Raw genomic sequence first — 23,243 nt, forward strand, 5'->3', positions numbered from 1 at the left:
TTCATGTTCGAATAGTTATGCTAATGTTGTAATGTCCGTATGGGAATCTGAACATTTGATAGGAGGTCCTTTCAACGACTTTATTATGTTTTATAGGAGGTTTGTTGATGACCTTTTTGTTTTATGGAAAGGAACAGTAGTACAATTACAAGAGTTTATGACCTATATTAATAACTCCTCTGACTTTTTGAAGTTCACGTTAAATTTTTCAGATGTAGGTATAAATTTTTTAGATGTATATGTTGAAAAAGATGCGGAGTATAAAATTAGTACTAGGCTATACAGGAAGGAATGCCATGTCAATCAGTTATTGGATAGGGATAGTATGCATCCAAGATATGTTTTTAGGAACGTTGCGAGGAATCAGTTTTTTAGAGCATCAAGGTTAAATGCAAAAAATAGTGATTATGAGAAACAAATGAAAAGAACTGAAGTTGAACTATTAGAGAGGGGATATGAAATGGACTTAGTCCAAAGAAATTCTGTAGCAGTCAGCCAGTTAAGGAATACAACAGCTAAACCTTAATTTTCAGAGAAATTACACAAAACCAAATTTAACTCCAATAATAAACTTAGGATGTCTTTCAGTTATACTAGAGATGTTAGCACATATACTGAAATTATCAATGAACATTGGAATATTTTAATGACAGATGATCATATTAGAGAAATAGTGGGTATGAAACCCCAATTTTCTTTTAGGAATAAAAAGTCCTTGAGAAATAGATTATGCACCAACAAGGATCATGTTAGTATGCCATTAACATTAGGCACTAAACCTTGTGGTAGATGCAGATATTATGACTACATATCTACTGAGAAATTTTTTAAGCATCCTGATACAGGTGAAGTTTTTGATATTAGGGTACAAGCTACATGTGAAACCTCACATGTGGTATATTTAGCTAGCTGTTGTGTATGTAATAAATTTTATATTGGCAAAACTGACCGTACCCTGAAAGAAAGAATCAGAGAACATTTATATCATATAAAGAAAACCAGTAATATTAATGCTATTGCGAGACATGTTGCCAGTACTGATGAGCAACATACTTTTATGTTCTTAGTAGTAGGTAGGACTTTTTTAAATATTAGAGGTGGTAATATTAGGTCCAAAACTGAAGAAGTAGAGGCTCAGTGGTTTGTGAGACTTAGAGCCAATTTTGGGCATGGCCTTAATGACTGTGTCCCTATTAAACCTCTTTTATAGAAAAGAAGTCTACGTAGGTGAATGTTTGTATACAATATGGTTCAGATCCTATGTAGTCTCATTCAGTTGGTTTTTATTAGGCAATATATGTACATTATTTATGTACTTTTATGTATATTTTAAATCTTGATGTGTTCTTAAATTTTGATTGATGTCATGTGATGTTGCTCAGTATATAAGGTGTGGTTTTGTGAGATTAGATATACACCTGATGAAGCTATATGTGAAAGCGCTTGTGTTCATTAAAGTTGAGCTGCTTGAGACAACTTGATTCAGTGGATTCTTTTACGTATTTTTGTAAACCTGGAGCCGTACCTTTGCAGTACCTTTGGTTTTGTTCTTGTGTTTGTATAATGTTTTACATCTAAACAATCTCTCTTCTATTCTATAGGTTCAAAGTTTCATAGGTATATACTAGGCTAATGACCACAGGGGCTTTATAAACCTAGCTCTGCAATCCACTCCAGTTGTGTCCCTATGTATCATGGGCATTTATTATAGGTTCATAGGTTCATACTAGGCTATCTGCCCTAGGGCATTTATAAGCCTAGCCAGAGTGTGTGTGGCTTACGCCACCCCTTGGGATGAGAATACTACGCCCATTTAGGGTTTAGTTTACTGTGCCTCTGTCTAGTAGTGACACAGAGATGACCCCCGGGGTAAACCTGCAATCTCCCATCCACTCGTCAAGATTTCTCTTGAAGAGAGTTAGTGAGGGGCTCTGCCTAACATGGACTGGGATTCTGTTCCAGAGTGTAGGGAGCCTCTGGGTTATGAATCTGTCCCTCCAGCACGTCCTATTTATATCTGTGTTGAGGTTCAAATCTCTTGCTCTCGTGGCTCTGATGGATTTGGATTTTCTGAGGTGGAGCATGTCCATTAATTCCGGATTGGACATGGCCTTGTACTCAGGCATAGATCACCTCTGAGTAGGTGGTATGCGACTGAATAGAGCTGGAGTTTCTTCAGCCGGGCAGCATATAACATATGTTTGAGACCCTTTATCCTCTCGATGAGGAACTTTTGGGGTCTTTCTAACTGCTGCAGGTGTCGGGTAAGATACATCCCAAATGGGGCATTGTACTCAATCATGGGCCTGATAAGAGAAGAGTACAGGGGCACAATGACCTCTCTTGATCTAGATGTGAATCCCTTCATGATAAGGTGGGCAATATAGAAGGTCTTCCTAACCACCTTGGCAATGTGGGTGTCAAATGAGAGGTTACTGTTGACTTGGGTCCCTAGGTCCCTGATTACCTCTTCCGTACTTAATGGATTACCACCTATCTGGTAATTTGTGGGTACCTTGTTTTTCCCAAAGGGTATGACTATACATTTTTTGGCATTCAGTTTAAGGCCATGGCTCTGGCACCAATTATCCTTTTCTATGAGGCCTTTCTGAAGGATGTTTATGTCCACTGGAGTATCAATTATGGCGCCCAGTTTGCAGTCATCTGCGAACTTTGTCAGCCACAGTCCTCCTATGTTTGCTTGTACCTCAGAAAAATAAATGCCGAACAAGAGGGGTCCCAGGACTGAGCCCTGTGGGACAATATTAAGATGAGAAATGTTAGTCAGGAAGTTTCTAGAGATTATGTGGGGGGTATGTTAGTTTGGGCATTACAGTCTGCCTCTGCCTATCAGAGACATAGGGGTCAGACCTGTGGTGAATTTCCTATTTCCCATCCATTAGCCAAGGTTACACTTAAACAGGGCTAGGGATGGACTCTGCTTCACATGAACTGGGAGCCTGTTCCATAGCATGGGGATCCTCTGAGACACATATCAGTCTCACCAACATGTCTTATTTATGTCACAAGCAAAATTTAAATCCTTAAATGTAGTGATTTTGATGCTGTTTGTTTTGCTGATGTGCAAAAGATCCATCAGAGCTGGATCCAAGGATGTCTTGTATGTCAAGCATAGATCACCCATCAGTAAAGTGTAGGAGACAGTGTACAGAGATGGGCTTTAAGGTGATTTGTATAGGACAATGTGTTTATACCCTGTTTGATTCTGGAAAGGAGCCTTTATGGGCATTCCAGCTGTTGCATATGTCTAGTCAGGTACATGCCAAAAGGGGCATTATATTCAATGATGGGCCTCATAAGGGCTGAAAAAAACTTGAATTATGACTTCTTTGGACCTGGATGCCATGCCCTTACTTATAGTTTGAGTGAATAGAATGATTTTCTTACTGCCTTGACCATTTGTTGGTCAAAGGCCAGATTACTGTCTACATTTGTTCACAGATCCCTGACTATTGGGTCAATTCGTAGGGGTATTTTATCAATGGAGTAATTAGTTTGATTTGTAGTTTTCCTAAAAGGCACTATAATGCATTTCTTGGCATTGATTTTTAGTCTGTGACCTTGACATCACTCATTGCCTGTCTTAAACCCTCTTGTAAGATGTTTGTGTCATGGGGGGAATATATAACAGCTCCCAGTTTGCAGTCTACTGCAAACTTGGTCAGCCAAAGGCCCTTGACATTAACCTTTACCTCTATGAAGTAGCTACCAAATAGAAGAGGATCCAGCATGATGTCTCAAGGTACACCACTGTTGATTGGCCTCTTAGTGGAGGTGGTATCACCAATCCTGACTTCCTGGGTCCTGTCTATGAGCCAACTGGCAATCCAGTGAGGTATGTAGGGGTTTATGCCCAATTCAGTGAGTTTATCAACTATACCTGAGTAGGATATTGTACTGAACACCTAAGCCATGTCCAAGCAGGTGTTATGTACCATTTTCCCCTCATCCATTGCCTCAGTGATCTTCTTAAAGTCCACAAGGTTTAGCAGAAATGTCCCTCCCTTGACAAATCCAAACTGGGTTGGGTCCAGTGTCTGAAAGTTGCCTATGCCTTTGGTGATCACTTCCATGATAATTCGTTCCATGGCTTTGCATATTAGACTAGTCAGACTAATAGGTTTGTGTTTTCCATGGTCAATTGATGATCCAGCCTTGTGAAGTGGGATAACCATTGCAGTGCTCCATTTTCATGGTACTAAGCATGTTATGAGGCCATAGTTGAAAAGTGACTCAAGTGGTCCTGGTAGGTCATGTTTCAAGCTATGTAAAGTTATTCCAGGATATTATCAGGACCCACTGATGCTGTGTTTTTGGCATTAGCAGGTGCCACCAGGACCTGCTCCCTAGTAATAGTTGGAGGGTTATGCTAGTTGGTATGAGGGACAAGGGGGAGTGGTAAGTAAAGTTGACCTGAATCTACCTCACTAATGAGGATTGTATGCACATGGATAATGTCATGCACATGGATCTCATTGCTATTTTATGTGGCAAAGAAAGAAGGGAGGGTACCACTGTCATGGAAGTTGGATGCAAAATCTTTATTATTAAAGTCTAGTAAACCAAGGGAGTGGATGGGGGTCTTATAGATGCATTATACTCCTAAACATGGATTACAAAATGTACATGAGTATCTGGGCTGCCTGGCTACAAGTAATACTAGTAAGTTAGTCCAGATGGATAATTGTGGGTTTATTGCACAGAAGTTAATAATAAGATGCTGAGAAGGGCATTACCTTTAGCCAAGGGGCAGTGGAGTGTGGAGCACTTGCATTCTTCTTCTTGGGGCTAGAGGCAGAGAAGGCTTTTGATGAGCTGTACATGAATTTCCTATATCTAGTCCTGGAAGCACAAGGTTATCCTGATTCTTGGATCAGTCTTTTGTGAAATATCTATTATGTTGCCACAGTGGTGGTTAAAACTGTCTAAAATACTTCTAGGCTGGTTAGACTAGAAAGAGATAAAGACAATGGGTGCCTCCCTCATTAGCGATGTTTGCAACAGTGGTAGAACCCATTGTATGGCCTATTAATAAATGGCTAGAAGGGACAGAGCCTAGGGAATTACTCCCATAAGAGAACTCTGCAGATACTTTGTAATTTTTCTTAGTTGCCCTAATGTTCTGTGCTTCCCCATTTAAGATTAAATTAGTAGTAGTAGCTAGTTATAATATCAATGTAGATAAAATGGAAGCATGGTGACAAATTAGGATACATTTGAGCAGACCAGTGGAAGGTTTGCTTTTCATTAGGAGTCTATATCTCTGCAACAGTTTGGGGGTTCAGATAGCCACATCTGATAAGAAAGGGAGAGATGCTAATTTTTCAGGCTTGCTGGTAGAGATGCAAATTTACAGAGAGGTGGAAGCAGTTCTGCTTACCTTTGGAACATTGCAAATTGGTCGGTAGGATGACAGCATCTCTCCGATGGTTAAGCAGAATTACCATTTTAAACATTCATAGAATGTACTGCAGGTGTGGAGGACAGCTGCTGAATTTCCTTGAGTAGTCAAGCAAGCCCCATGCTATGAATGCTTTTCACTGGGATCTGATCTAGATAGGAGGTATGTGTTTGATGAACCTAGCTAAATTTGCACTGACAGACAAACTTTTGGTATTGCTCCTGTCTGACAAGGTAGGTCACAGAAACACAAGGGAATGAACAAGATACTAGGATAGAGCCTTTACTTTGGCTGGAAAATTATGAGGTGAGGGGAACATCACTGGATCTGGTAAGATAATGACTCAAAAGTTTGTTGGTACAGGAGATCGTCAAGAACTTAGGTAAACATTGAGGTTTTAAGAATCATTTTTATTTTTTTATTTTATAACAAGAAAAAAAAAGAAGAGCATTGTCTTCAGTTATGTGGTACATGGGATCCGTGGCACAAGCCACGCTTAATAATACGGTCCCACATTTTGTATCCAAATGTTTGCACTTCTTCCAGAAACAAGCTGAAAAAATTGAATCTCACAGATGCTTTTTATAACATCTTCAACTACAGTGTGGCGCAATGGTAGAAAAATTATTTAAAATCTGTGGTGCATTTTTCATTCAGAATGTTGGCATTTTTATATATCTAAGCCCTGAAAGCTACAATGTGTGTGTTTCCTGAGGCCAGAGAATGTACAACATTTTCTCTGTAAAACAAAATATGAATAAAAATCGAAAGACAAAAGAGAAGTGGACAAAGCTTGCAAATGAAATGTACAGTATAACCTCTTTGCTTTTCCTGTCTCAGAAATGAGCTATTTACATGTATATAATTAAGCCAGACAAGGTTATAGACTCAGGAAGAAAAAAAGGATCATAGAAATGTAAAGCGATGGACTTCAGAGAGGCAGCCATTAGTATACGAACATGACAACCTGTTTACTGTTAATCTTTCTTCTATTGAAGTGAAAAGGACTGCTGTAATCTGATTTAATTCCACTTGTTTTTTTTTTTTTTTAAGGGGAACAAAATGATGAACTCAAGCCACAGTTAAGCTAGTCTGCTGAAGATACTAAGGTGATCACTTCCATGTAAGCTGTCTGCAATCTTGCTTTGTATATTTTAGGAACTTAGAGCAGTAAAGGTTCAGCACTCTTTAAGCTAGAGTAATTTAGATGTATTTACTTTGTTGTGGATCAGAATTTTCTTTATGAATTCCGTCTGTATAATTGACTGTTATTCTCTGTGCTGCATTGTCCTGACCTCTGCATATATTATATATACCAGCACATTCTTTGTTACAAGATCTTGTGGCTGGTATTACTTATCAATTATTGGTATTTATTATCAGTAAAGAGGGTCATTACTATTATTTATCACTGTAGGTTGGCAAAGACCTAATTTCCACCTCTAATTGGCCAGGTTGCTTGAGCATACACACAGTGTGATAAATATATTTTTATAATACATTATTTATTTAAGTTAAGAGTGGCAGTAAACTCCTACCCTTCCTTGTGAATATGTGTGTGTGCATGTGTGTATGGGGGGGGCATGCGGACAACCTTTTGTATGCTTGTGGGGGGGTATGTGGATATGCTTTTGCATGTGTGTGTGTGTGTGTATATGTGTATGTGTAAATAATTTGTTTGAAAAGCACTTACCATGGTAAGAGGCACTGGAAGACATGTTAGTTCACCGACAGTGGTGACACGGGGTACTGGGATGCTAGGCCAAAGACTCAACACTGCAGTGCATATTAACTTTATTATCTTGGGATCAAGTAGCATTTGGCAAACTGGTTACTGAATCATATTTTTGCTTAAATTTCTTTTAATGTATTGGGTCCCAGTGGCATGACTCCAGAGATCATACTACTAGTAGCCATCAAACATATTTGGAGCAGATGAGTGAATCCAAGGAAAGTAGCCCCTGTCCCTCACATACCCTGGTAGTTCCCCATTTAATGTTAGTAATTCAAGCCCCTCCAATAACAGCGTGGTCTTCAGATAAGGCAGCAGAGGTGCCATTAGTCACATATGGGGTGGCAGTCATGGGTTTCAAACCCTCATCAGTGCCAGGCTATCCATCCTATATAGCATTTGATTCTTAAGGGGAGGTTTGGTTGGTCCCCCTTTAATGAGATTGCTAGGTGGAATTTACAATGGATAAAATATTTTCAAAATTATTGATTTTCAGGCTAGTCAAGCACGGACTAATACAAGAAATTAAGCCCGCAGCCTTTTGGGAAATGCATGAAAGAACATGAAGAGGGATTTGGAAGAGGAACTACAACTTTCCCATATAAGTTTGGGACAGTTCATTGGTCTATATATCTATAGAAACCTGTTTTCTTTCCTCATTGTGCACAGGTTGACTACTATGTTCCCACCTGTCTGTCTGTTCTTCCTGCTAGTGATGTTCATGAGCAGTAACAGGGACCTTGGAGCAGATATGTTGGAAATGTTACAAATAATTAAAATTTTTAACAAGGATCTAAAGGCTCTGAAATTCTTGCTTGTTGCATTCTACCATGGCGGTTCTTCTTCTTCCTCCATATAGAAAACAAGCTTACAACTATATAAAACAAAAAAATGAAGTTTGGCTATTAGTGTGCACTTTTTATAAGTAAATAAAATAAGTTACTGTTTGTACATATCATCACTGCTGTTGAAGTAGAACTGGTACAAACCACTGTTTTTTTTTTTCAAAATATGATAATAAATACAATGGCAGCCACTAATGTGTGCACTGGGGATATCACACAGTGATTTACAAGTTATTCGGAACATATAAAGAATAATCAGAACTAATTCAATAATGCTAAGTCCATTTTATTTAATGAGCAACAAGTCAGCACTCACAAGCATGTCTGAAATCAAAAGTCTAACTAACATTTAGAATGTTTACTTTTGAACAATCCTGCAGATTCAATAAATTCCATGCAGGCTTTGCGCAAAGCCTACATGGAGTTTACATGTTAGTGCAATGAGCAGCAGCACTAAATGCATGAATACAAGCAAAGTTTTGTAGCCAGCAACCTTTTTGCCAGCTAGGAAACCATGCAGAGCAGCAGAAGCACATAAAGAAGAAGCAATCAAGTTTGCCCATGAGGAAACCGGCACAGCAAGGTCTTGCAGACTGCCACAATGACTATCAGGGTTGAAAATACTGCAGTAACAGCAGTAATAACACAGTAAAGTGTACTGAGTACAATGTACTGTACACTAAAACAATTATTTGCAGAACAAAATAATGGAGGCGGAGAGTAAATCGCAAGGGCAACTACAAGGAAAGGTACACTGGGCAGGGAAAATGTGCTGATGAAAATGAATACAGAGGAAAAGGGCATGGTAAATATGCAAATGTCCCCAAGATAGGATATGTCAAAGTCTGTAATCCTCCCGAGCAAGTGTATTTTGATATGAGCAAACAAGATATTATATACATGGCAGTCACACAAGTTTACATGTCAATGGAGGTGAATGGTTACCATATAAACATCACTAACATGCTCCCTGTAGAGGACACTTGGCAAGGATGGTATATACAATAGGAATTATGTGCATACTGTGAAGATCTGCAAAATGACTTGCTTGAATATGAATGACATGTCCCATAGCTCTCAACCAATCAGGGACACATAGCAACAGACTCCTAGACAAATGATGCTGATAATTGTGATGACCAACCACTGGACCAGTAATCAAGGAGCCTCAGTCCTCACCACTGGCACCAGTGGGGAATGTACAATGGGAAGATGACAGGTATACACTCAGTATTTCCAGATGCAGCTTTCTGCATCAAGTGCAATTTCCCTTAAGAGCACACAGAGACTACAATCAGTCCGACACTGGTTTCTACCTCTTACTCGAGATCCCCAGTAAGACTCCCTACTGGCACAGCTATAGAGTTGAGATCTCAGCTGAGTGGCCAAGCCAAGATCTCCAGCAACCTCTCTGTCCAATCAGTGCTTCTTGCCCCTGTCCAAGTAGCTAACACATGCACTCTTTGAGGTTAGATTTACTCACACACACACACACACACACACACACACACACACACACACACACACACACACACACACACACACACACACACACACACACACACACACACACAATTTGGGAAAGGTTCTCACAGGTTTAATAGCTATGCCCCCTTCTGCCCAGACTATAAGGTAGTTTCCACTGCCACCAGTCACTACTTATCAGCTACTTTAAGGCCCTTAACAAAGGGTGTCCAATCCTACTGTGCAATGTTACTATTAATACAAATGGCCCAAGTGTCACCAAATAAATATGCAAGTACTCTCAGAACGTAAATATCTCTAGACAGATCAGCCACAAAGAAAAGTTTAAATATATTTAATAATAAGTAATAAATAATAAAAGAACAAGACAATATTCAGTATATAATTACAGTGACATCAGAGTTCAAAATCACAGGAAATATTAAAAACAAAATTGCAGGACAGTCTCAAATAAGTAAAGAAAAAATATCTGTACTAAGTGTTGCTATATTCCTGACTATAGCTAAGAGAATGATACTGCTCCCTAAACTTACTTATTCAAAGCAAGGCAAATGTGTGGTGAATGGATCCTCCAGATGATGTTATCAGGTCAAAGACAGAATGCAGAATGCTCCATTGTTTTAGACAATGTGCCTCCTTGCTGCACTGAAAGACAACATTTTTTATGGCCTAGCCATAAAGTAATTTAATTTCAGTTATTTTTCTGACATTAACCTCCTGTATTCCAGTTTCCACTATTAAAATATACATTTAGAAAGTTATAATAGTGCATGGACATTTCTGTTCTTTTCCAGTAGGGTACACTGTGGATACATTTCAAGTACAAGCACTCTGCAAAATATCTCTTCAGCACACATCTGTACAAACCATCTTATACGACATACAGTTCTAATACATTTGTAACACAAGCATCTTACGTAGATCATGTTGATATTCACAAATGACATATAACTATTTATAGAATTCTGGATAGCTGGGCTGGCAGTATCTGCTTTCTTCACACTTCTTCCCTCCTTGAAGACACAAGCTAGCTTTTTTAAGTGACCCTTGAGAAACATTGCTTGAGAGGGAATAGCCTATCTGGGAATACCTTACCCCATTCCCTGTCTTGAGATTCCAGCTGCCTTGGCATTGCTGACCCCAGTACAGTGCTCCACTTGTCCTATCATATGCCTGCAACCCTAGGCTCCACCATAGTAACTTGGGATTTTGCTGGCTGGTTCCCTGTAGCCATAGATGTTCCTCAGACTCCTCCTGCCTTCTACTACAAATAATTAGCACCAGGGCCTCCCTATCATGGTAAGGTTTCATGGTATTAACATAGTACAATTTGTGCCCCTGCATCCTGCCTAGCAGTTCTACCATGTAGTTAACAGCACTTACATTCCTTACCACTTTGAAAGGTCCCTCCCAAGCTGCCTGCAGCTTGTGTCTGACAGGAATGAGAACCATAACCTGCTGCCCCACAGCATACTCTCTAGCTCGAACATTCCTGTCATACCAGACCTTTTCTGCTGTTGGGCTTCTGCCAGGTTCTCCTGGGCCAGTCCCATGAGTTCCCTGAGCCTTGTCCTAAGATTTAGGACATATGCCACAACAGACTGCTTGTAGCATTCACACTCACCCTCCCACTCATTACAAATTAAATCTAGCGGTCCTCTCACCCTATGCCCATACAGCAACTCAAAGGGTGAAAAACCTGTGGATTCCTGGGGCACTTCCCTATGAGCAAACAACAGATGGGGAAAATATTTGTCCCACTCCTTCTTAAACTAGTCTGCATGGTCTGGAGTATAGAGTTAAACCTCTCCACCAGACCATTAGTCTAGGGGCGGTACGGGGTGGTCTTTAGGTGCTTCACCTCACAGCACTCCCACAAACGAGCCAGCAGGTCTGATTTGAAACTGGCACCTCTGTCAGTCAATACTTTTTTGGGGAAACCTACCCTCCTGAAAATATCTAACAAAGCATTTGCCACTTTTTCTGCCTTGATGGAGGACAGAGCCACCACCTCAGGGTATCTGGTAGCATAATCTACTACCACTAGGATATACTTCTTCCCTGTGAAACTTGGGGTACTCAGAGGCCCCACAATATCCATAGCTATCAATCAGAGGCAAAGCCATCAAAGTAGCTTTGACCTTCTCTCCTGCCTTGCCGACCTTTTGGCACTGTTCACAGGTCCTGCAGTACCCTGTTACATCCCTGGAAATCCCAGGCCAATAAATGCTCTGCATAATACGTCTCTTTGTATGCTTTATGCCCATATGACCTGCAAAGGGTATGTCATGGGCTATGGCTAGAAGTGCCAGATGGTAGGCTCTGGGCACTACCAAATGCTGTATTCTCTCACTCACTAGGCCTCCCTCAGGGGTCCAGTCACTCTATACAGTAACCCTTTGTCCCAGTATAGAGATTCCCCTTTTCCTTGACAATCAGGTGCATCACTGGTTACCTCCTTCAGGCCTTGTAATGTGGGGTCTGAGAGCTAAGCCTGTCCCAACTCTCTCTCTCTCTTGGTAACCCTTCTCAGCTCCCCTTCCACAGGAAGTCTGGTATTCTCTGACAGCAGTGCCTCGCTATCAGCCTGGGTACTACTACTCACCTCTGCCCTTGCAGTCATTCTGTCCAAGGAAATATCAGTACCCACCAGCAGTTGTGGCTCACATTCAGTCTCACTGCTACAGGGTAGCTCCCTCTCTGAAGTAACCACCACACCAGTCCTGGCTTCAAGTCTGCAGTCTGTCTGGGTCCCCCCAAGGCTACCAGACCCACATGCTTGTCTCCAAGCCTGACTGCATGTAACTGCATGCACACAAGGTACTGCATTATCAAAATCATTCCCTATCTAGACATCTGCAGGGATATCCTCAAACACACCTACTTACTTGCTTCCTTTTCCATCCTCCCAGTTAAAGTGAACTCTAGCCAAAGGTATTTGGAATGGGGTCCCTCCTAAAGCTCTGACTGGAGTAGACTGCCCAAGCAAGTAGTGCTCCTCTTTAACCAGTGCAGGTTTCACAATGGTTAGGTCAGAGGCTGTCCCTCTCTTAGCAATGGCCTGTTTTTCATCTACTAAGATAGGATATAACCTATTGTGGTAGTTTGCTACCATTGCTGTCTCCAGACAACTTACTGCTGGCATTCTGTCATTCCCACTTACTGGCTGTCACACCTTTTATTCCCCACGCCTCCATGGACATCTATATGCTACATGGCTCCACTGGTTACATTTAAAACATTTAACCATTGATCCTGGCAATGTACCTGAACTAGTGGCTTTCCCTGCTACTGGAGGACTCTTTTGGGGCAGTTTAGACTGCCCACCATGGGTTACTTTAAACCCATCTGCAGCATTGGCTATCCATTTCCTGTGCAGTGATGTCCTGCTTGCTTGGTACAGGTATCCCTTTTTTCCCCAACTCATCTGTGGTATTGCATTGCCTATCTGCCAACCAGATTCTCATGTCCTCAGGAAAATTGCTAAGGGCTTGTTCCCTCACCAAAAGGTCTGCCAGCCATTTAAAAGGCCCACTCACCCATCTACGAAAATAAGTGCTTAACTCAGTAGTATATTCACATACTCTTTCATCTGCCTTGCGTCAATGCTCATGAAACTTTTTTCTATAAGCTTCAGGTGTTAAGACACTCTAATGAACAATTTTTAACAGTATTATAATTTAAACAATCAGTATCAGACAATTTAGAAATAGCAGTTACAGATTTACCATGGAGTAAGGGGGTCAGGAACCATACCCAGAGTCCTTGGTCAGCATTATACTGTTTACATACCCTTTCAAACATATGAATAAAACTATCTAAATTATCACCCTCTGTAAATTGTGGAAGAAATTTACTGACCTTTGTTGCTTCTAGGGTTTGGTTAGTCCCCTCCCCATTACCTCCAAGACTCTGGAGAAGAGTCAGCATCTCCTTTTCATGTTGCTTTTGAGTCTCATTTTCTTCGGCCTCCAGGCATCTCAGTCTGTCTGCTGATTCTGCTTTGACCTCCAAATGCCAGTCTCTATGCTGATTCTATTTCCAAATGTTTGGCCTCCAGTTGAAGTCTCTTTAACTCCAGATGGATTTTTGAGTCCTCTTGGAAAGGTTGAACTGTCCATTTTCTGAGAGCTGTACATCCCCAAGGCCAGTCTGATTGTCCTCCTGGTTGCTGATCTGTGATGTAGCTGTGGTTAAGACTGCAATCATTTTTGCTTTAGTCAGGTTGGCATACACCAGTTCTTTGTCTTGGCACGTCTCAGCCAAATGGCTCCTTGTCAGCTTGCCATACTCCTCTGCCGACATCCTTGCATGCTCTCCCCGAATAACTAAGTTAACAAAAAAATAAATAAAACTATTGTGATATGAAACTCAGAATGTCTACCATGTGGCTGACTGGGAGTACAAACACCTTCTTTAGTGACCACTGTTTACAGGCTACAGGAGTTCAATATCCACACCACTGAATCCCAATATTTGATGTGGTGCTCCCACTACTGCCAGACAATAAATGTGAAGACCCACCACTGGACTGGTAATCAAGGAGCCTCAGTCGTCAACCAGTGGCACCAGTGGGGAACATACATTGGTAGGATGACAGGAACACACACTATTTCTAGATGCAGCTCTCTGCAGAAAGTGCAATTTCCCTTAACAGCACACAGAGACCACAGTCAGTCAGGGGCTGGCTTCTCCCTCTTTCTCCATATCCCCAATAAGACTCCTCACTAGCACAGCTATAGAGTTGTGATTTCAGCTGAGTAGCCAAGCCAAGACCTCCAGAACTGTCTCTGTCCAACCAGTGCTTTTTGTCCCTGCCCAAGTAGCTGGCACACACACTCTTTGAGGTTTCATTTGCACACACACACACACACACACACACACACACACACACACACACACACACACACACACACCTGGGAAAGGCTGGCAAAGGTTTACTAGCTGTGTCCCCTTCTGCCCAGACTATAAGGTAGTTTCCACTGCCATCAGTCACTCCTTATCAGCTACTTTAAGGCCCTTAACAAAGGGTGTCCAATCTTACTGTGTAATGTTACTATTAATACAAATGGTAGTTTCATCAAGAGTGAGGCTATTATGAGTGGCCCACACTGTCACCAAATAAATATGCAAGTGGTCTCAGAACTTAAATATCTCTAGACAGATCAGCCACAATGAAATGTTTAAATATATTTTATAATAATCCAAATAAAGAATGAAAAACACCATGCCACAGCTGAAAAATACCGAATAAAATCTTCTTTAGTGAACGGTAAGCGCTTTCGCACAAATTCGTGCTTCATCAGACCATACAAATGTTAAAAACCATTGCACTTAAACATCAAGCATATCTAAGAAATAACCATTAAAAATCAGCAAACAATTAATGACAAATCAGATAATTTTCACTTAAAGAGCTTTCGCTCTTTTAACACTGGTTTAATGGAAGTCCTACCATTAATACCAGGTAATCTCTCAGCTTGTAGGCGAATGATCCAATCAAGTTCACGTTCCTCCATATAATTTCTTAGATCACCACCACGTACACTACCACTGACCATCTCCACAATTCTGAACCCAAATGAATGATCAGGACCATATTCGACACAATGCTCAGCCAAAGCATTATGTATATCCTGCCTACTGATACTGTATTGATGTTCCCTTATCCACTCCATAAGGGACCGATTGGTCTTCCCTATAAAGAAGCAGCTGCAAAGTCTGTAGTTTGCTAAATAAATAAGGTCCCTACTCCTACAATTAGCCTGTACTTTAAATACAAACTCTTTGCCAGTTGCGGGATGGACAAAACTATCACTCATGTCTTTGAAATCACAATAGCGACAACTCATACATCTCGTAGTTCCAGTTTGTCAATTATTATTAAGACCTGAAGCTTCCTGACATCTATTTTATAGCATAGCTGTCGCTTAAGGCTTTTCTTGTTTTTAAAAATAAAGCTAGGTTTAGCCCCTACCACATTTTTCAAAGCTACATCCAATTGCAGAATGGACCAATTGTCTCTGATAACATTTAAAATAGTACTCACATCATTTGTGTAGTACAAAAAACAGAAAAATCATTATGATTACGTGGATTACCAACTCCACCACAGTCGGTATTCACATGGTTAGGTTCATCAGAGTAAAAAGGTCGAGCCCTACCATTCCTATGGCCAATGCTCTCATTAAATGCCATATTAATTTCAGATCTCTTATATCCTCTATGTAAAAACTCATCACTTAACCTAGCTGTATCACTGAAAAACAATTCATCTCTATTGTTCAGGCAGGAAACGCACATACCCTGGCCCTTAACAACATTCCTGAAGATATGGCCAGGGTGCATGCTACTGCGATGTAGCATTGTATTCTTTCTACATTCTTTCCTAAATAGAGTAGTAATAAGTTTACTCTGGTTGCCAACTATAAGCTTGACATCTAGGTAATTAATCTCTTTAGACGATTATCTATGGGTAAATTTTAAAAAAGGAATAGTGCTATTAATGTACCCAATAAATTCTAGTAGACTAGTCTCAGTTCCATGCCAAACGAAAAACAAATAGTCTACAAACCTTTTATAAATTCTAATATGATCCATATAAGTAGAGCACAGTACAAACTCAGTGCCATCGCAATGTTGGTGTAGCTATTGGCACAACTAGTGCCCATAGCCACGCCAACCTTCTGTTGAAAAACCTGATCTTCATACAAAAAGAGGTTGTATTCAAGAACAACCTCTAAAAACAGACAAATCAAATCAGCCTGATCAACAATCATATTTTTGCTTAGCAAAAATTCCTTGACCATATCAATAACCAAGTCATGGGGTATGCTGGTAAATAACGATACAACATCCAAACATACCAAAAAACAAGTATCATCCAAAACCATATCCTTAGTAGCAGCATAAAGTTCTGTCAAAAACTGTTTACTGTCACTAAGTACTTGGGTTTCGTCATTCAATAGAGGTCTCAGCCTCTTTTCCACATAGAGGGAAAAGGGTTCCGTCAGCCAGACCCTACCTGAAACTATTGGTCGGAGGGGTGGGCTAACAGGATCCTTATGTATCTTAGGCAAAGCCTGAAACACCGGTATTGCAGGAAATTCCACTATCAAGAAATCATTTGTCTCCTTAGTAATAATGTTGCTGCTAAAACAATCATAAATAACAGTCATAATCTTATCTTGAACATCGCTAATAAAATCTCTATTAACTTTAGTATATACATCAGGATCATTCAACATATGTAGAATCCTAGAATTATAGAAATCATAATCCATTAAAACTATTGCCCCGCCCTTGTCGGCAGGCTTAATGATCAATGAAGCATCATTCCGTAATTCAGACAGGGCACGTCTCTCGTCAGCATTAATATTAAAAAACTCACATTTAACCTGCCCATTATAATAAGCATTATACAAATCATATTCACATTTTTTCACAAATGTTTAAGAACAGGACTAAGTATGGGCTGAAAGGTACTAGGTTTCCTCAGCCCATCACAATCAGTACGTATAGATGTATCAGTACTTGGGAACATTGTCTTAAGCATGGCTTTGCACGCAAATAGTCTAACATCAATAATAGTCTGACTAAGATAAGAAGATTGGGCTGGAATAAAACTGGAAAAAACAATACCGGTGTTTCAGGCTTTGCCTAAGATACATAAGGATCCTGTTAGCCCACCCCTCTGACCAATAGTTTCAGGTAGGGTCTGGCTGACAGAACCCTTTTCCCTCTATGTGGAAAAGAGGCTGAGACCTCTATTGAATGACAAAACCCAAGTACTTAGTGACAGTAAACAGTTTTTGACACAACTTTATGCTGCTACTAAGGACATGGTTTTGGATGATACTTGTTTTTTGGTATGTTTGGATGTTGTATCGTTATTTACCAGCATACCCCATGACTTGGGTATTGATATGGTCAAGGAATTTTTGCTAAGTAAAAATATGATTGTTGATCAGGCTGATTTGATTTGCCTGTTTTTAGAGGTTGTTCTTGAATACAACCTCTTTTTGTATGAAGATCAGGTTTTTCAACAGAAGGTTGGCGTGGCTATGGGCACTAGTTGTGCCAATAGCTACACCAACATTGCGATGGCCCATTGGGAGACTGAGTTTGTACTGTGCTCTACTTATATGGATCATATTAGAATTTATAAAAGGTTTGTAGATGATTTGTTATTCGTTTGGCATGGAACTGAGACTAGTCTACTAGAATTTATTGGGTGCATTAATAGCACTGTTCCTTTTTTGAAATTTACCCATAGATATTCATCTAAAGAGATTGATTACCTAGATGTCAAGCTTATAGTTGGCAACCAGGGTAAAATTATAACTACTCTATTTAGGAAAGAATGTAGAAAGAATACAATGCTACATCACAGTAGCATGCACCCTGGCCATATCTTCAGGAATGTTGTTAAGGGCCAGGGTATGCGCGTTTCCCGCCTGAACAATAGAGATGAATTGCTTTTTAGTGATACAGCTAGGTTAAGTGATGAGTTTTTACATAGAGGATATAAGAGATCTGAAATTAATATGGCATTTAATGAGAGCATCTGCCATAGAAATGGTAGGGCTTCACCTTTTTACTCTGATGAACCTAACCATGTGAATATCGACTATGGTGGAGTTGGTAATCCATGTAATCATAATGATTTTTCTGTTTCTTTGTACTACACAAATGATGTGAGTACTATTTTAAATGTTATCAGAGACAATTGGACCATCCTGCAATTGGATGTAGCTTTGAAAAATGTAGTAGGGGCTAAACCTAGCTTTATTTTTAAAAACAAGAAAAGCCTTAAGTGACAGCTATGCTATAAAAATAGATGTCAAGAAGTTTCAGGTCTTAATAATAATCGACAGACTGGAACTACGAGATGTATGAGTTGTCGCTATTGTGATTTCATAGACATGAGTGATAGTTTTGTCCATCCCACAACTGGCAAAGAGTTTATATTTAAAGTACAGGCTAATTGTAGGAGTAGGGACCTTATTTATTTAGCAAACTGCAGACTTTGCAGCTGCTTCTATATAGGGAAGATCAATTGGTCCCTTATGGAGCGGATAAGGGAACATCAATACAGTATCAGTAGGCAGGATATACATAATGCTTTGGCCAAGCATTGTGTTGAATCTGGTCCTGATCATTCATTTAGGTTCAGAGTTGTAGAGATGGTCAGAGGTAGTGTACGTGGTGGTAATCTAAGAAATTATATGGAGGGACGTGAACTTGATTGGATCATTCGCCTACAAGCTGAGAGATTACCCGGTATTAGACTTCCATTAAACCAGTGTTAAAGAGTGAAAGCTCTTTAAGTGAAAATTATCTGATTTGTCATTAATTGTTTGCTGCTTTTTATTGGTTAGCTTTTAGATATGCTTGATATTTAAGTGCAATGGTTTTTAACATTTGTATGGTCTGATGGAGCACGAATTAGTGTGAAAGCGCTTACCGTTCATTAAAGAAGATTTTATTCAGTATTTTTCAGCTGTGGCGTGGTGTTTTTGTTCTTTATTTGGATTTGTGTTTGCTGGTTAACACCACTTGTTCTTGGGAGCGTTGTTTTTTCTGGTTTGGATATTTTATAATAAATAATAAAAGAGCAAGACAATAGTCAGTATATAATTACGATGACATAGTTCAAAATCACAGGAAATATTTAAAACAGCATTGCAGGACAGTCTCAAATAAATAAAAAACATCTAAACTAAGTGTTGCTATATTTCTGACTATATCTAAGAGAGTTATACTGTTCCCTAAACTTACTTACTCAGAGCAAGGCAAATGTGTGGTAAATGGATCCTCTAGATGATGTCAGGTCAAAGACAGATTACAGAATGCTCCGTAGTTTTAGACATCGTGTCTCCTTCCTGCACTGAAACTGAAAGACATCTTTTTATGCCCTTGCCATAAAGTAATTTAATTTCAGTTATTTTTCTAACATTAACCTCCTGTATTCCAGTTTCTACTGTTAAAATATACATTTAAACAGTTACAATAGTGCATGCACATTTCTGTTTTTTTCCAATAGGGGACACTGTGGATACATTTCAAGCACAAGCATTCTACAAAATATCTCTTCAGCACACATCTGTACAAATCATCTTAAATGACATACAGCTCTAATACATTTGTAACATAAGCATCTTATGTAGATCATGTTGATATTCACAAATGACATATAACCATTTACAAACTTCCAGATAGCTGTGCTCTCTCTCCTTTTGTCACACTAAGCTTCTGGTCTCATTCAAAGGGGATCCAGTGCCTGTCAGCCTGGGGCGACATGCTCGACAAGCCACGTTGCTTCGCAAGAGACGGCTTGCACCTGTCACCCCTAGGCTTTCGAATACTGGCCAAGGCTCTTGCTGCCCCCATAGTGCCTTTTTTAGGCAAGGCTCAAAAGTTAAACCAACCTCTGTAAACAGCAAAATTAACAAAAAACTGAGGGTTATGCTACTCAACACCAGGAGTTTAAATCTAAAAATGCATGCTCTCGAAGCACTGCTCAGTATGGAGAACATCGACATCTGTGCAGTAACTGAAACCTGGTTCAAGGCTCCAGACATCACCCCAAAACTACCGGGCTATAATTCATACCACACGTTTCGGCCACAGAACACGGACCGAAACACAAAAGGAGGGGGTGTATCCATATTCATCAAGGATACCTACACCTCCAGGTTAGTGGCACAGCATGATACCTCTGAGATAATCCATGTGTAACTAACATCGGGCAAATCTGCAATGCAAATTGTGGCCTGCTACAGATCACCCTCCATGACCCAGGACCACCACTCCACCTTTCTGGAGACACTGGAAAACATGAAGGTCCTAGCGAACACCCTGATATTGAGTGATTTTAATTACCCTACCATTCACTGGGAAAACTACTGGAGTACAATTCCCAGGCTCAATGCTTCCTGAAATTCATCAACTCAAATGCCCTAGATCAACTGGTAAACTCTCCTACCAGAGGTGAAAACATATTGGACCTGGTCATCACCAACATGGGCAACAGGTGTTCCACACCGGAGGTCAACCCGTCACTAGTTAGATCAGACCATAAACTAATCACTGTGAATGTCCACACCCCACCATCACCCCCAACTAAGGAAACCACGTAAAAAACTTTTCTAAAGCAAACTTCACCTTACTTAAGACAGAGGTGGTAAGTTTCACAGCCCCATGCTAAAGGATAACACTGCCCAAGATGCAGAAACCTTTACAAATCCACTCTATGAGCACCTACAAGAATGTATGGATCGTGCCATCCCTAGCAAAACCAAGACTCACACCTCTAAGAGAAGGAAACCAGTTTGGTGGACTCCTGCAATAAACAGGCTATACAATAGAAGGAGGAAACTAGTTCAGAAAAAAAGCAAATCCCAAGAAGGAAAGGCATCCCTGATCAGTATCAGTAAGAAATTGAGGTCCCTCATGAAATCATCCAAGGCTAACTTCGAAAGAAAAATAGCCAAGGATTCAAAAGATAACCACAAAGCCTTCTTTTTAGCTATGTTAAGAATCTAAGTGGCAACTCACATATATGCACTGAACTAGTGCAAAATAGCACAAATTTACTGAACCTACTGATATTGCCAACATCCTAGCAGATAGATTCAGTGCAAACTTCACCCCCTCTCACCTCCAAAAGGGCGCACAACAATACCGGAAAAGTGTAGTGTCCCAAATCTCACAGATGCACAGGTGAAAACAGCCCTTTCAAAAGCCAAAAACACAGCATCAGTGGGACCAGATGGTGTCCCAGGCTGCATCTTGCATGAAATACAGAAAGAACTAACACTCCACCTAAACACACTGTTCAACCTCAGCCTCTCCACAGGCTACATGCCCATAGAATGGTTATTCCTCTCCACAAAGGAAGGACCACAACTGACCCTGAGCGCATCATCATGGAACTCATTAACAAAGACATTGGGAACCTCCAAATACTTGACCCGACCCAGTTCAGCTTTGTTAAGGGCAGATCATGCCTACTAAACCTGGTTGACTTCTTCGAGACAGTCACCAAGGCCATAGACGAGGGAAAGGTGGTTCAAACAGCCTACCTTGACCTCGCCAAGGCTTTCGACATCAATCCCCACTCGGGTATTACAGAAAAACTCACCAGCCTGAACATAAACTCCTACATCATGAGATGGGTTGCCAACTGGCTTACAGACAGAACTCACACGGTAAGAATAGCGGGCTCCAGGTCCGACTCTAAACCAATCACAAGTGCTGTCCCGCAAGGCTCGGTCCTGGGATCCCTACTGTTTGGCATATACTTCTCAGAAGTACAGGCAAACACAGGAGGACTATGGTTAACTAAGTTCGCCAATGACTGCAAACTGGGAGCCATAACTGACTCTCTGGCTGACACGGACATCCTCCAAAAGGGCCTTACTGAGACGGACACCTGGTGTCAAAGTCATGGCCTCAAGCTAAATGCCAAAACATGCATAATAATCCCGTCTGGGAAAAACAAAACACCCAAGAATTACCACATAGGTGGCAGCCCCCTTAATAAAGAAGAGGTAATAAGAGATCTGGGGGCCCAGGAAGATAGTAATCTCTCCTTTGGAAATCATATTGCCAAAGTAGTTAGGAGATCATTCTATGTGGCCCATCTAATTACTAAAGGGTTCACATCTAGAAATAAAGAGGTTATAGTGCCCCTCTACTCATCACTCATTAGACCCATCATAGAGTACAATGCCCAATTTGGGATGTACCTCACAAGACCACAAAAGTACCTCACCAAGAGGATTACTGGTCTCAAACATATGTCCTATGCAGCCCAACTGTAAAAACTCCGGCTGTACTCAGTTGCATATCGCTTACTCAGAGGTGATCTCTGCCTGACTTACAAAGCCATGTCCAACTCAGAATTGATGGACATGCTCCACCTAAAGAAATCCAAGTCACTGCGAGCCACGTGCTCTAGTGAGCTAAACCTCACCACAACAATAAATAGAACATGCTGGAGGGATAGATTCCTATCACAGAGACTCCCCATGCTTTGGAACAAAATTCCAAATTACATCAGGCAGAGCCCCTCACTAACACTCTTCAAGAGAAATCTTGACAAGTGGATGGGTAACAGAAAATACACCCCTGGGATCACTTCATTGGCTCTGCTTGACAGAGGATCAGTTAATTAATCAATGGGGCGGCAAAAGCCAACACACTCTGGCTAGGCTTATAAATGCCCTCAGGCAGATAGCCTAGTACCTACCTATGAACCTATAATGTCATCCTCTATAAAGTGTACTACAGAGTAAGTTAACAATGTGGCAGTAAAGCCAATACTGTTGTGTTTCAACTATAAAAATAATACCTGTTGAATGTGAATTTATTTGTTAGCTGTGGGAATTGAACCCATGTAATCTGAATACAGTACTACACTCGCCTAATAGAATCACCAACAGCTACAGGATAAAGCATCATGCTTGCTGTTACAGTTTGGATATGCATGCTGAAGGTGCTGCTGATCTATGGAATTACAATAATTACTACAATCAAGAACAGTTGTGCTGCAAACATACCCCTTGCCTCTCTGAGTCATGCCAATTTGTCAGAATGCTCCTCCCTGTTCACTGTGATTTCCTCTGCCGCTGTAAACTAGAGAATGAGAGAAGAAGAGACATGAAAGCATCATGCATACCAGTCTTGGCAATCTACATCATTCCATATCATTTCAAGTTGCTTGATTTGCAAACTTACATAACTGGGGATGTTA

Source organism: Protopterus annectens, chromosome 5.part0 (assembly GCF_019279795.1).
Source record: "Protopterus annectens isolate FY-2018-M chromosome 5.part0, PAN1.0, whole genome shotgun sequence".
Classification (NCBI taxonomy): Eukaryota; Metazoa; Chordata; order Ceratodontiformes; family Protopteridae; genus Protopterus; species Protopterus annectens.